Source organism: Bubalus bubalis, chromosome 19 (assembly GCF_019923935.1).
Source record: "Bubalus bubalis isolate 160015118507 breed Murrah chromosome 19, NDDB_SH_1, whole genome shotgun sequence".
NCBI lineage: Eukaryota > Metazoa > Chordata > Mammalia > Artiodactyla > Bovidae > Bubalus > Bubalus bubalis.
Window position 1 is genome coordinate 44,143,156 of NC_059175.1, and position 16,607 is coordinate 44,159,762.

A 16,607-nucleotide genomic window follows, 5' to 3' on the forward strand; every position below is an offset into this window, starting at 1 on the left:
AATATGTCATCTTCAGTTTTTTAATTATTCACTTCAGCTTGAATAGTCAAATACATAAATTATTTAAGTAATTAATGTATCTCTCCTCGTGACATCCTTGAGGCATAGGCAAAAATCTCAGTAGTTTCAATATAATATTTGTGTGTTATGCTGATTCCACCTCCCCCACCAAATAAAAACCACAGGCTATCCTTGTAGAAACTTAGATTCAAACGTGACTTTGAAACTGGCTTTTATCACAAGCAAATGGAGAAAATTTGGTAAAAATATATTTATAGAAGTGCATGTTCAAATCAGGTGGTAAGAGCTACAACTAGCACTGAGTCTTTGTTAAAGACACTATGCTAATCCCATCATATGCCTTACTGTGTATAATTCTCTTGAGACTCTGAATTGGGTCCAAGTATTACGACCCCATGAATTGCAGCACGCCACGTCACCCTGTCCATCACCAACTCCCGGAGTTCACTCAGACTCATGTCCATCCAGTCGGTGATGCCATCCAACCATCTCATCCTCTGTCGTCCCCTTCTCCTCCTGCCCCCAATCCCTCCCAGCATCAGGGTCTTTTCCAATGAGTCAACTCTTCGCATGAGGTGGCCCAAGTATTGGAGTTTCATCTTCAGCATCAGTCCTTGCAATGAACACCCAGGACTGATTTCCTTTAGGATGGACTGGTTGGATCTCCTTGAAGTCCAAGGGACTCTTAAGAGTCTTCTCCAACTGGTGTGCTGTGATTTATGGGGTCGCAAAGAGTCTGACATGACTGAGTGACTGAACTGAACTGATACTCCATGTATCTCCTTGTTCCCCTGGAAGCAGCATCAAACCAAGATATTTTCTTAGCGTAATAGATAATAGAAGCACAGGTGAGTAAGTAAATACAGTAGAATATTTAAAAGCTCTGATTTCATAACACTTGCTGATTCTTTCTTGACTGAATCTCATGATATGATTAAACCCAAACAGTAGATGTACACTATGCCCGGAGGCTTAAATTGTCCAAAGGAGTATTACTCTGGTAGGGCAGAAGAGTGACAATTTACTGCATAATAATCTAATCTATTATGCATTGGAATACATGAAAGTATATAGTGATGGATAATACTGGAATAAAATGGGGGTGATTTAAATGCTTAGCTGAAGGAAAAATCAAAGTGATTCCCTAATTAAGTTATTTTCAATTATAGTGAAGGTACCAGGCAGCGTTCCTACAGGAAACAGATGGCACATGGAAATTTTGTAATTTGGAAGAGCTTAATAAAGGAAAAAATTACAAGATAAAACCACGGTATAGAAAACCCACAAAATTACTGCAATACTTTGGAGCTAGCAAAAGCAGGACTCTTAACACCCCTGGCTCTCAAGACACACTTAGATGGGCTATGATGTGGAACACAGTCATGAACTGTATCCAAACAACTGACTACCAGAGGCTGTGCTCTTGGATCCAGTCAGTAATCAGCCTGTGGTAACCCCAAAGGTAAACAGATAAATATCCAGATTTACTACTCACATTTCCACCTACAGCCATCTGCTGCTCCCCATTGGACAAACCTAGAACTACAAGAGGATACCAGAATCAGTCTCATGGATGACTTCCATCTAGGGTGGGTAATTGTTTTTAGGGGCACTAAAATATATATCCTGCATAGAACAGCAAATAATTTATATTTCAATGTAACTTTCAGGGACTGTAAATCTCCATAGTACTGCCTCTTTTATGTACTTCTAGTATACTGTTATACTATTCCTTAGTGAGGGAGAGATATAGTTGCAAGTAGTAAACTCATTATAAGACTTAGGATAGTTTAGAGGCTGTTTTGTCACAACCTGTAATGATAGAATATTAAGAATCATAAAGATAAAAAAAAAAAAAAACAAAACTTGTACTACTGACCTACCTACTTGAAATTTGGGGTGTTTTTCAAAATATTTATTTCAAGATCTTTCTGTGTTGTTGGGTGTTGTCATTATAGACATGCCTGAACTGGCTAAGTCTGCTCCTGCCCCTAAAAAGGGCTCTAAAAAAGCTGTGACCAAGGCCCAGAAGAAGGACAGCAAGAAGCGCAAGTGCAGCCACAAGGAGAGCTACTCCGTGTATGTGTACAAGGTGCTGAAGCAAGTCCATCTGGATACTGGCATCTCGTCCAAGGCCATGGGAATCATGAACTCCTTTGTCAACGACATTTTCGAGTGCATCACTGGCGAGGCATCGCACCTGGCTCATTACAACAAGCGCTCGACTATCACAAACAGGGAGATCCAGACCGACCTGCGCTTGCTGCTACCTGGGGAGCTGGCCAAGCACGCTGTGTCCGAGGGCACTAAGGCTGTCACCAAGTATACCAGCTCCACTTTCACTCAAAATATTTATATAAAATATATGTGTTATACTTTTGAACATTAAGCATTTAAAGTTCTCTGATAAAACAAAACATAGACACTGGCTGTGAATCTTATGACATCAACTATTATGTATTTGACCTCGAGAAAGACATTCAGATTCTCCATGTATCCAGTTCTCCATGTATCATTTTATTCATCTGTGAGGATCTATATAAACTGGTAAGAGTGAGGCAAATACAGGGAAACTCTTCAGAGTGATGCCTTTTCCATAATAAGCATTCATTAAGGTGTACTAGTGAATGTTATGTAAGCCCACAACTTTTGATAATATTTCTAACAATTTTTAGAATAAAACTAAGGGAAATACACAACAAAGACATTATAAGCATTAGCTGTAAGAATTCAGCATGTTAAACAAAAATGTAAATATGTGGAGGTTAAATAATTATGCATTTATTTAAATATGTTAAACATGATTTTATGAGACTTTCACTAATATTAAGGTAACTTTAAGACAGAGCCAAAGGAAAACGGAAACACCCAGTTGTGGATGTGACTGGTAATAGAAGCAAGGTCTGATGCTGTAAAGAGTAATATTGCATAGGAACCTGAAATGTTAGGTCCCAGAATCAAGGCAAATTGGAAGCGGTCAAACAGGAGATGACAAGAGTGAACGTCAACATTCTAGGAATCAATGAACTAAAATGAACTGGAATGGGTGAATTTAACTCAGAAGACCATTATATTTACTACTGTGGGCAGGAATTCCTTAGAAGAAATGGAGTAGCCATCATGGTCAACAAAAGAGGTTGAAATACAGTACTTGGATGCCAATCTCAAAAACGACAGTATGATCTCTGTTGGTTTCCAAGGCAAACCATTCAATAGCATGGTAATCCAAGCCTATGCCCCAACCAGTAACACTGAAGAAGCTGAAGTTCAACAGTTTTATGAAAACTTACAAGACCTTCTAAAACTAACACCCAAAAAACATGTTCTTTTCACTATCAAATCAGATCAGATCAGTCGCTCAGTCGTGTCTGACTCTTTGTGACCCCATGAATCGCAGCAAGCCAGGCCTCCCTGTCCTACACCAACTCCTGAAGTTCACTGAGACTCACGTCCATCGAGTCAGTGATGCCATGTAGCCATCTCATCCTCTGTCGTCCCCTTCTCCTCCTGCCCCCAATCCCTCCCAGCATCAGAGTCTTTTCCAATGAGTCAACCCTTCGCATGAGGTGGCCAAAGTACTGGACTTTCAGCTTTAGCATCATTCCTTCCAAAGAAATCCCAGGGCTGATCTCCTTCAGAATGGACTGGTTGGATCTCCTTGCAGTCCAGGGACTGTCAAGAGTCTTCTCCAACACCACATTCAAAAGCATCAATTCTTCGGCGCTCAGCCTTCTTCACAGTCCAACTCTCACATCCATACATGACTACTGGAAAAAACATAGCCTTGACTAGACGGACCTTTGTTGGCAAAGTAATGTCTCTGCTTTTGAATGTGCTATCTAGGTTGGTCATAACTTTCCTTCCAAGGAGTAAGCATCATTTAATTTCATGGCTGCAGTCACCATCTGCAGTGATTTTGGAGCCCAGAAAAATAAAGTCTGACACTGTTTCCACTGTTTCCCCATCTATTTCCCATGAAGTGGTGGGACTGGATGCCATGATCTTCATTTTCTGAATGTTGAGTTTTAAGCCAACTTTTTCTCTCTCCACTTTCACTTTCCTTTTTTTTTTAAATTTTATTTTATTTTTAAACTTTACATAATTGTATTAGTTTTGCCAAATATCAAAATGAATCTGCCACAGGCTTTTTAGTTCCTCTTCACTTTCTGCCATAAGGGTGGTGTCATCTGCATATCTGAGGTTATTGATATTTCTCCCAGCAATCTTGATTCCAGTTTGTGTTTCTTCCAGTCCAGCATTTCTCATGATGTACTCTGCATATAAGTTAAATAAACTGGGTGACAATATACAGCCTTGACGAACTCCTTTTCCTATTTGGAACCAGTCTGTTGTTCCATGTCCAGTTCTAACTGTTGCTTCCTGACCTGCATATAGGGGACTGGAATGCAAAAGTAGCAAGTCAAGAAACACCTGGAGTAACAGGCAAATTTGGCCTAGGAATACAGAATGAAGCAGGGCAAAGGCTAATAGAGTTCTGCCTAGAGAATGCACTGGTTATAGCAAACACCCTCTTCCAACACCACAAGAGTAGACAGTACTCATGGATATCACCAGATAGCTAACACCGAAATCAGATTAATTATATTCTTTGCAGCCAAAGATGGAGAAGCTATATACAGTCAGCAAAAACAAGACTGGGAGCTGACTATGGCTCAAATCATGAACTCCTTAGTGCCAAACTCAGACTTAATTAAATAAAGTAGGGGAAACCACTAGACCATTCAGGTATGACCTAAATCATATCCCTTATGATTATACAGTGGAAGTGAGAAATAGATTTAAGGGACTAGATATGATAGAGTTCCTAATGAACTATGGACGGAGGTTCATAACATTGTGCAAGAGACAGGGATCAAGACCATCCCCAAGAAAAAGAAATCCAAAAAAAAAAAAAAAAAAAAAAAAAGGCTGTCTGAGGAGGCTTTACAAAGAGCTGTGAAAAGAACAGAAGCAAAGGAGAAAAGAAAAGATATACCCATTTGAATGCAGAGTTTCAGAGAATAGCAAGGAGAGATAAGAAAGCCTTCTTCAGTGATCAATGCAAAAAAATAGAGGAAAACAATAGAATGGGAAAGACTAGAGATCTCTTCAAGAAAATTAGAGATACCAAGGGAACATTTCATGCAAAGATGGGCTCAATAAAGGACAGAAATTTTAAGGGCCTAACAGAAGCAGAAGATATTAAGTAGAGGTGGCAAGAATATACAGAAGAATTGTAGAGAAATGATCTTCATGACCCAGATAACTATGATGGTATGATCACTCACCTAGGGCCAGACATCCTTGGAAGGTGAGTCAAGTGGGTCTTAGGAAGCATCACTACCAACAAAACCAGTGGAGATGATGGAATCCCAGTTGAACTATTTCAAATCCTGAAAGAGGATGCTGTGAAAGTGCTACACTCAATATGCCAGCAAATTTGGAAAACTCGGCATTGGCCACAGGACTGGAAAAGGTCTGTTTTCATTCCAATCCCAAAGAAAGGCAATGCCAAAGAATGTTCAAACTACTGCACGATTGCACTCATCTCACATGCTAGTAAAGTAATGCTTAAAATTCTCCAAGCCAGGCTTCAGCAATACGTGAACTGTGAACTTCCAGATGTTCAAGCTGGTTTTAGGAAAGGCAGAGGAGCCAGAGATCAAATTGCCAACATCTGCTGGATCATGGAAAAAGCAAGAGAGTTCCAGAAACACATCTATTCCTGCTTTATTGACTATGCCAAAGCCTTTGATTGTGTAGATCACAATAAACTGTGGAAAACTCTGAAAGAGATGGGAATACCAGACCATCTGACTTGTCTCTTAAGAAATCTGTATGGAGGTCAGGAAGCAACAGTTAGAACTGGACATGGAACAACAGACTGGTTCCAAATAGGAAAAGGAGTGCGTCAAGGCTGTATATTGTCACCCTGCTTATTTAACTTATATGCAGAGTACACCATGAGAAATGCTGGACTGGAAGAAGCACATGCTGAAATCAAGATTGCCAGGAGAAATATTAATACTCTCATATATGTTGGTGATACCACCCTTATGGCAGAAAGTGAAGAAGAACGAAAAAGCCTCTTTATGAAAGTGAAAGTGGAGAGTGAAAAAGTTGGCTTAAAGCTCAACATTCAGAAAACTAAGATTATGGCATCCGGTCCCATCACTTCACGGCAAATAGATGGGGAAACAGTGGAAACAGTGAGACTCTATTGTGGAGGGGCTTCAAAATCACTGCAGATGCCATGAAATCATCACAGAAGCCATGAAATTAAAAGACTCTTGCTCCTTGGAAGTAAAGTTATGACAAATATGGACAGCATATTAAAAAGCAGACATTACTTTGCCAACAAAGGTCTGTCTAGTCAAGGCTATGGTTTTTCCAGTAGTCATGTATGGAAGTGAGAGTTGGATACTAAAGAAAGCTGAATGCTGAAAAATTGGTGCTTTGAACTGTGGTGTTGGAGAAGACTTGTGAAGAGTCCCTTGGACTGCAAGGAGATCCAACCAGTCCATCCTAAAAGAGATGATCCTGGCTGTTCATTGGAAGGACTGATGTTGAAACTAATACTTTGGCTACCTATTTCGAAGAGCTGGCTCATTTGAAAAGACCCTGATGCTGGGAATAATTGAAGGCAGGAAAATGAGATGACATTGGATGAGATGGTTGGATGGCATCACTGACTCAATGGACATGAGTCTGGGTAAACTCTGGGAGTTGATGATGGAAGGGAAAGCTTGGTGTGCTGTGTTCCATGCTGTAGCAAAGAGTCAGACACGACTGAGTGACTGAACTGAACTTAAGGTAATTTTCCTCGGTTTCTTTTTCTTGTTTCATGGATTTCACTACAGAATGATCAAGTTATGATAACATGCCTTCAACTTAGAAAAGTGATAGGCTTGAATTGTGTCTGCAATGCTATTTTATGCTTTGCAAATCCAGGAAAAAAAACATGATTAACTTTTTGATGTCTTTGGGGTGGTACAACTTTGCCAGCTTTTTGTTTATTTTCTAGATTTGATTATTTCTCCACATGTCTATATCCATCTTTTTACCTTCACAGTGAAACTAGCCTCCAAGAAATAAAGCCAATTTCGATATTATCTTACACTGTTTCCAAGCTAGGGACCACCAACTCAAATTCATTCCTGAGCTAAGAGATATGCAACACCCTTTGGATTGGATCCAAAGAATGATCAACTTCAGAAGATAGCCCTGTTATTCTACATACAGGCTTGTTATTTTATACACAGGCTCCAAAATAAGTCCACAAATATGTCCTATCATGAATAATTATTCATGGTGGTTATTTTTTAGGTGCTAAATCATGTCTGATTCTTTTATAATACCAGGGACTGTAGCCCACCTGGCTCCTCATTCATGGATTTCCCATGCAAGAATATTGGAGTAGGTTGTCATTTCCTTCTCCAGGGGTTCATTCCTGACCCAGGGCTTGAACTGATGTCTCCTGCATTAGCAGGCAGTTTTTACCACTGAGCCACCAGGGAAGACCAATAATAATTTTAACAGTTACTGAAATAGAATTACATGCAGATATGTAACATAAATATTACCCATACCTTCTCTTTCTATATACGGAAAAGCTGTGAGTTTCTAAATTATCTACCAAGCAATGAAGAAGATCATTTAAAGGAAGAGATGACAGTATTTCAGTTTTAATGTTTAACATATTTTAAGCACTTAATACATCCGTTGGAAGAAAAGGATTAGTCAGAAGCTGTATATTCAGTCCAAAAGACCATTATTATTCAGAAAAATCACTTAATTTCTTATGGCATGAAATAGCTATTTTTTTTTTAAGTTTTCCAGCTAGATTTAACCATATTTGATATGAACAAATTCATGATGTACTTTTACAGAAATAATCTTCTCCCAAAGTTGATCATATTTCTTACCTTTAAAGTTTCCTTTTTCACCTTTTTTTAAAGGACTTTAAAATTTATTTTGTCAAAAATCCCCTAATAATAATCACATAAGATTAAAACAAACTGTGTATGTATATCACAACAAACTGGAAAATTCTTAACAATATGGGAATACCAGACCACTTTACCTGCCTTCTGAGAAACCTGTATGCAGGTCAAGGAGCAACTGTTGGAACTGGACATGAAACAACTGACTGATTCCAAATAGGGAAAGGAATACGTCAAGGCTGTATATTGTCACCCTGCTTATTTAACTTATATGCAGAGAACATCGTAAGAAATGCCAAGCTGGATGACTCACAAGCTGGAATCAAGATTGCAGGGGAAAAGATCAATAACCTCAGATATGCAGATGGCACCACTCTAATGGCAGAAAGTGAAGAGGAACTGAAGAGACTCTTGATAAAAGTGAAAGAAGAGAGTGAAAAAACTGGCTTAAAACTCAACATTGAAAAACCTAAGATCAGGGCATTGTGTCCCATCATTTCATGGCAAATAGATGGGGAAACAATGGAGACAGTGAGAGACGTTATTTTCTTGGGCTCCAAAATCACTGTGGATGTTTATCTGCAGCTATGAAATTAAAAGACGCTTGATCCTTGGAACCATGACAAACCTGGACATCAAGTTAAAAAGCAGAGACATCATTTTGCCAACAAAGGTCCATATAAACAAAGCTGTGGTTTTTACAGTAGTCATGTACGGGTCTGAGAGTTGGACCATAAAGAAGGTTAAGCATCAAAGAACTGATGCTTTCAAATTGTTGTGCTGGAGAAGACTCTTCAAAGTCCCCTGGAAAACAAGGAGTTCAAACCAGTCAATCCTAAAGGAAAGCAACCCTGAATATTCACTGGAAGGACTCATGCTGAAGCTGTAATACTTTGGCCACCTTATGTGAAGAGCTGACTCACTGGAGAAGACCCTGATGCTGGGAAAGGCTGTTCAGTTCAGTTTAGTCACTCAGTCAGGTCCGACTCTTTGCGACCCCATGAATCGCAACACACCAGGCCTCCCTGCCCATCACCAACTCCCGGGGTCTACCCAAACCCTTGTCCATCTAGTCGGTGATGCCATCCAACCATCTCATCCTCTCCCATCCCCTTCTCCTCCTGCCCTCAGTCCCTTCCAGCATTGGGTCTTTTCCAATGAGTCAACCCTTTGCATCAGGTGGCCAAAGTATTGGAGTTTCAGCTTCAACATCAGTCCTTCCAATGAACACCCAGGACTGATCTCCTTTAGGCTGGACTGGCTGGATCTTCCTGCAGTCTAAGGGACTCTCAAGAGTCTACTCAAACACCCCAGTTCAAAAGCATCCATTCTTCGGTGCTCAGCTTTCTTCATCGTCCAACTCTCACATCCATACATGACTATTGGAAAAACCATAGCCTGACTAGACGGACCTTTGTTGGCAAAGTAATGTCTCTGATTTTAAATATGCTATCTAGGTTGGTCATAACTTTCCTTCGAAAAGGGGGCAAGAGAGAATGAGATGGTTGGGGTCATCACTGAACTGACTCAATGGACATGAGTTTGAGTAAATTTGGAGAAAAACTCAAAGACAGAGAAGCATATGGTGCTTCAGTCCCAGGATCACAGAGTCAGACACAACTTAGTGACTGAAAAACCATCACCACATGGGATATGGTTACATACAAATTACACATCTTACACATGTACCATCTGAATTAGAATTTTTTTAATTTTAAATTTATTTATTTTAATTGGAGGCTAATTACTTTACAATATTTTATTGGCTTTGCCATACATCAACATGAATCTGCCACGGGTATATATGTGTTCCCCATCCTGAACCCCCATCCCACCTCCCTCCCTGTACCATCCCTCTGGGTCATCCCGGTGCACCAGCCCCAAGCATCCTGTATCCTGCATCAAAACTGGACTGGTGATTCGTTTCTTATATGATATTATACATGTTTCAATGCCATTCTCCCAAATCATCCCACCCTCTCCCTCTCCCACAGAGTCCAAAAGACTGTTCTATACATCTGTGTCTCTTTTGCTGTCTCACATACAGGGTTATTGTTACCATCTTTCTAAATTCCATACATATGCATTAGTATACTGTATTGGTGTTTTTCTTTCTGGCTTACTTCACTGTGTATAATAGGCTCCAGTTTCATCCACCTCATTAGAACTGGTTCAAATGTATTCTTTTTAATGGCTGAGTAATATTCCATTGCGGAGAAGGCAATGGCACCCCACTCCAGTACTCTTGCCTGGAAAATCCCATGGACAGAGGAGCCTGGTAGGCTGAAGTCCATGGGGTTGCAAGGAGTCAGACACGACTGAGGGACTTCACTTTCACTTTTCACTTTTATGCATTGGAGAAGGAAATGGCAACCCACTCCAGTGTTCCTGCCTGGAGCATCCCAGGGACGGGGGAGCCTGGTGGGCTACCATCTCTGGGGTCGCACAGAGTCAGACACGATTGAACTGACTTAGCAGCAATATTCCATTGTGTATATATACCACATCTTTCTTATCCATTCATCTGCTGATGGACATCTAAGTTACTTCCATGTTCTGGCTATTATAGTATATGTGCTGCCGAAGCGAGCACATGTTCTGGCTATTATAAACAGTGACACAATGAACATTGGGGTACATGTGTCTCTTTCAATTCTGATTTCCTCAGTGTGTATGCCCAGCAGTGGGATTGCTGGGTCATAGAATTTTTACGAGTCCTGGAAATCTGATGTTTTTAAAATTTAATTTTTTCCAAGCATAATTATACAAGTATATGAAATAATGTTTGTTTTGCTTATATTTGTTCATCTTGAGAGGTTTAGCTAAATTTATTGTAGGATTTTTTATATTACCATAATAAATCTAACATTTAATTTTTCATAAATTGTTTTGTTTATTTTTGTCATCCACATTATAAATGGATAAAACACTTTATTCACTCGCCATTATTGTACATTTATTACTCCTTTCATAAAATTCTGCTATACATTAGAAGGCATCAAAATAACATTCAACATGACCCTGGAATTTATACTTTTCTAGTTTGACCTATTAAAATATTTCAAGAATCAAAAATATTTTAGAAATATTTCTCTTCCTCTTCAGTGATTAGTGAGTTACATATCCATGTGTTTTGAGCTGAATTCCCCTACCCCCACCACCATTTCAAATACGTTGAAGTGCTAACACAGAAAGTGAGGGTATTTGGAAGAGGGTCTTTATTCGGGGAATAAATTCAGTATTGTCATTAGTGTGGGCTCTCTCTTCCTAAAGGGACCTTGATAGTTCTGCTTAGCTTGACTAAGCTTTAGATAGATTTCTTCCTAATTCTGGGTCCCTGACCTCTCTTTTTAGACATTAAAGAAAGCTTGCAATTGTAAATTATTTCTGCTCCATTAAGATGTTAATCCTCTCTCAGCCTCTTGCCAGCCTTTTTAACCTTGAAATAACCTTGCTTTAGAACTAAGAATGTCTTTCCCAAAGACCTGGGAGTCATCCCTTTGAAATATAATCATTAAGACAGAGGCCCTTCTCCTAGTCTCTGTGGCAGGGTAGGGACCTGACTACAATAGGCCCTAATTAGCAGACACAGATGGCCTAGTCACTGAAGCCAGTGCACCTCCCTCCACTAATATCCCTGCCACTACTTTTTCACTAGCTCACCCCAGAGCTTAAAAATTATCTTGCCATTTGTCTCAACAGAGTTGAGTTCAATTTCTCTATTGTAATAGTCTAGACAACTTCTGCGATATCTGTGAATATAGTCTTCTTTGGCCACTCATCCTGTCTGGTGCAGTTTTTACTTAACAGCTCTACTCCAATTTAATTAGAATCTTTCAAATGGGGGGACGAAAGCAATGACAAACCTAGAAAGTGTATTAAAAAGCAGAGACATTATTTTGCCTCTAAAGTTCCCTATACTCAAAGCTATGGTATTTCCAGTAATCTTGTACAGATGTGAGAAATGGACAATGAAAAAAGTTGAATGCTGAAGAATTGATGCCTTTGAACTGTGGTTCTGGAGAAGACTCCTGAGAGTCCCTTGGACTGCAAGGAGATCAAACCAATTAATTCCTAAAGGCAGTCAATCCTGAATATTCATTGGAAGAACTGATTCTGAAGCTCCAATACTTTGGCCACCAGATGGGAAGGGCCAACTCTTAGTAAAAGACCCTGATGCTGGGCAAAATTGAAGGCAGGAGGATAGGGGATGTCAAAGGATGAGATGGTTGGATGGCTTCACGGACTTAATGGACACTAACTTGAGCAAACTTCGGGAGATGGTGAAGGACAGGGAAGCCTCGCATGCTGCAGTCCATGGGGTCTCAAAGAGTCAGACACAACTGAGCAACTGAACAACAACACAAAGCGGGCAAAGGCAGGCACAGAGGCAGACATGTACACGGGGAGAATGTCACATGACGATGAAGGCAGAGATCTGAGTGATGCAGCAGAAGTCAAGGAATGTGAAAAATTCCTGCCAAACTACCTGAAGTTAGGAGAGAGGCACTGAACAGATTTCCCCTAACAGCCCTCAGAGGGAACTAACCCTGTTGACACCCTGATCTTGGCTTCTAACCTCATGATCTGTGAAAGAAAACATTTCTTTTGTTGAAGCCACACAGTTCATAGTGTTTTGTTTCAACAGCCCTAAGAAACTAATGGGCTTCCCTGGTGGCTCATTGGTAAGAGAATCTGCCTGCCAATTCAAGAGATGCAGCTTGGATCTCTGATTCAGGAAGAACCCCTGGAGAAGGAAATGGCCCCCATTTCAGTATACTTGCCTGTGAAATCCTATGGACAGAGGAGCTGGGTGGGTTACAGTCCATGGAGTTTCAAAAGAGTTGGATATAACTTAGCAACTAAACAACAAAAACAAGGAAACTAATACATTGCATTATGTAGTGATAAGACTTGATTTGTAGTTGAGAAAGCTAGTCTTGGAGACCTACTCTGCTGCTTCCTTATTTGGGAGCTGGGATAAATCTGTAACCTTTCTAAATTTCCATATCTTCACTGACAATTGAATGACCTAACATTTTGAGAGAGGTTTGCTCATAACAGGGATAAATAAAATGAAGCATTATTTTTCATTTGAAAGATAATTTTCTAAGGTTAAAGGCAACAATAGCAAAGTTTCTTAAAAAAGAAAAAAAAAAATGTAACCAGGATTAAGCACTCAGCAGTTTTCCTTAAGGAGAAGGCAATGGCACCCCACTCCAGTACTCTTGCCTGGAAAATCCCATGGGCAGATGAGCCTGGTAGGCTGCAGTCCATGGGGTCGCTAAGAGTCAGACACGACCGAGCGACTTCACTTTCACTTTTCACTTTCATGCATTGGAGAAGGAAATGGCAACCCACTCCAGTGTTCTTGCCGGGAGAATCCCAGGGACGGGGGAGCCTGGTGGGCTGCCGTCTATGGGATCACACAGAGTCGGACACGACTGAAGCAACCTAGCAGCAGTTTTCCTTAAGAAAGGAAAAATCTGGAATTTCAAACGTTTCTCCTTTGAATTTTCTACTTTGCTAGTGTTTTTCATGGAATCTGTATTAAGTTTTATTCAGTGTACAAAATCTTAAAAGAGCCTATATATTTTCACTCCAAACTAGTTTATTTCACTGATATATAACTCCATCCTGATCTCAGCATAGACGTATAGGTCATTTGTCATCTTTACAACCCTCTCACAAGGAGGGTAGAATCTCCAAATTCTCTTAAGTAGAAACACTTGTCTCTTTATTTTTTTTTAAAAGAGAGTACACACAGAGTGACCTAGAAAACTTATATTTCTATTATAAACCTCAGCCTTTTTATCATCAGTTATGTGCCTTTTTAATACTTTTTATTAACACTGGTGCTTGGTAAAGTAATATGAAAGACAGTATAAGACTTCTTAAAACAGTATAATTTATAAATGGAGAGGTTTTATAACAAGGGAACAATTTTATAATAACATTTTGCTTTTCTATCCCTCATGAAGAGCTCAGGGAAAATAAACAAGGATCCATTTAAAGTCTGGGTTGGTCCCAGTTTGACTGGGTTCCATGCTAGGCAGGGTGCCATAATTAAAAGTTACACTAATCAACCATGAAACAAATAGTAATATCAGCAAGTGAAAAAAAGTAAACTTAGAGAATGAAGAACAATGGCCTGTTAGGAATAATCAGGTGTGGACCAATGGTTAAGGATGGTAACAAATGGTGAACTGCTTTGTTGTACTTTTCCTATTTTTTTAATCCCAGGAAACGACCTTTTAAAGGTGAGTTAACACCCTTTTAAAGGTGAGTTAAACACCCTTTTAAAGGTGTTGATAACTTTATGAACAGTAGATCATATCACTATCAATAGACTGAGTGAAGCCACAACTTTCAATAATAATGTTAAAAATTATTCATTGAACAAAAGATACAGAGAAGTCACTGGACAGAAGGTGTATTTTTGAGTACTAATTTCAGTCTCCTTGGTCCTAGGTTAATTAACAACAGCCTCTTAAAATAGTTATATCAGTCTCATACTACACAGATCAAATTTTAGCTTGTCAAAAATGAATATAATCGAGTGTTGATTGTGATTAATGCAAGTTCAGCTGCAAGAGATAAAAAAGATTCCTTTTCTTCCTCTGTCAGTGGAATACCAGCAAAGATCAAAATAATCTCTGATCCATTACTGTGTAAAGTATTGGTTTTAACTATTTTGAAATATTTATTTACACATGTTATTTGGTACATTAAGTTTTCCAAGCTCTTTATTAGACATTACAGTAGAAAAGAGGGCTTCCTAGGTGGTGCTAGTGATAAAGAATCTGCCTGCCAATGCAGGTTCAATCCCTGGGCTCAGAAGATCCTCTACAGGAGGAAAAGGCAACCCACTCCAGTATTTTTGCCTGGAAAATTCCACAGACAGAGGAATTTGGCGGACTACAGTTCACTGGGCCACAAAGAGTCAGACATGACTGAGCACAGAGTATGAAGCGATCACAATATGTAACTTGTAGAGAAGGAGTGGTGATGGCCTCTGGCCCGTAGGGAGCAGAGATACAGTGATGACTTCCAACAAATTGATATGAAAAGCAGGATTTTGAAAGGGAAGCGTCACAGGAGCATGCCTATATCTAGAAGGGAAATAGAATGGCAAGAGAGAGACCAACTATATGTTATTGCCATAGTCCAGGTGAGAAATGGTGAGAATAATCTGAGATTGTGGCAAAGGTGAAGGAAAGAATAATGCCAGGTTCAAGAGGCCTGAGACCAGGTGGACATGATAGAAGAAGGTTATTAGTAAAGGATAGCCCAAGGATTTAATTTCAATGGCTATGTAAGTAGCAAAGTCTTAACAAAGCACACATAGTGTGCTCTTGCCAAAACAGGTTGGAAGTGAATACAATTAACTTGCTATCAGAGATAATGAGTTTCAGAAACCAGTTCATTATCCAAAATCTACATGAAACTGCTTTTCAGCTTTAAAAAAAAAAAAAAGAAAAATGAAGCTTAGACATTAAGATACTCGGAGAACTTATACTGGGTAGATTTTGAGGGGAATAGATGAAAAATATCTTTAAGTTGTAAGAAGAAAACTCAAATTTCATTAGGCACTTGCAAAGATTTATCAGGAAATGTAAATTTGGTCATTTCTCCATCTTTGAGAGCTGTTTGTCAGAGTTACAAGTATATTCACATTTCTTTCTACCTCTGTGTAACCAAGTTAATTTTTTCCCCATAAATACCCCATCATTGAATACAGAGAAAAATAAACAAAGAAATAAAAACATAAAACAACTTTGGTTTAATCTCACTGTTTTCGTTTTCTAGAGCTGCTGTAACAAATTACAACGTAGTGAGTGAATTAAAACACAAACTTTCCTGGTCTGGGAACCAAGATCCCACATGCTGCCTGGCACAGACAAAACAAAACAAGAAATCCCCTACAAGCTTACTTTCTTTTCTGTAGCTTGGGTGTTCCCCTCAAGGTACTGGCAGGTCTGTGTTCCTTTCTGGTGACTCTCGCAGGGAAGACTTTTTAAGATTGGTGGAGCTCTCAGCTCACATCACTCTGACTGTTTCTTCTGCCGTCACATCCACTTATAAAGAGGCTTGTGATTACATTAGGCACACCTGGCTCCTTCAAGCCATTCTCCCTAGTTTAAGGTCAGATGATGAATAACCTTAATTCCAGCTACAATTTACTTTCCTCTTTACCATGCAATGTAACATTACCCCCTGTTCTGGGAACTGGGACATGGACATCTTTGGTGGGGGGCATTAATCTGTTTTTGACGTTGATAAATTTACCTTGATACAATTATTTTTTTCTTTCTGATTAGATAAATATCTTCTATAACAATGTACCAAATATAAGTGGGATTGAGGCTCTGTGGCTTCTGAGCCTTAACATTTTGTGGGTGGAGGGCAGGAGGCCTGAGATTTCACAGCTATAACTACAAAATTTTCCCTGCTTTCTGTCTGGAATCTCTGTCTCCCCTTGACTGGACAGCGTTCTGGTATATAAGTAATTGCACCTGGCTTTAACTATGCCTTGCTGTCACCAAAAACTAGAGCTCGCTGTGCTAGATTAAAGACTTCATTGCTAGTGACTGGTCATGATATTTTAGCCTTTGCTACTCCATGGTCCTCCAGTACTTTGGC

At 39.5% G+C, this 16,607-nt stretch overlaps 1 long non-coding RNA gene across 1 annotated transcript; it reads right to left on the minus strand.

Moving 5' to 3' along the window:
* Positions 1 to 666: 666 nt before the first annotated feature.
* On the minus strand, positions 667 to 16,049 carry LOC123330528. Its single transcript, XR_006546498.1, has 3 exons — positions 15,899 to 16,049; positions 1,517 to 1,563; positions 667 to 812 (listed from the first exon to the last, which is right to left on the minus strand). It is a non-coding gene; the product is annotated as an uncharacterized LOC123330528 (long non-coding RNA).
* Positions 16,050 to 16,607: the final 558 nt, after the last annotated feature.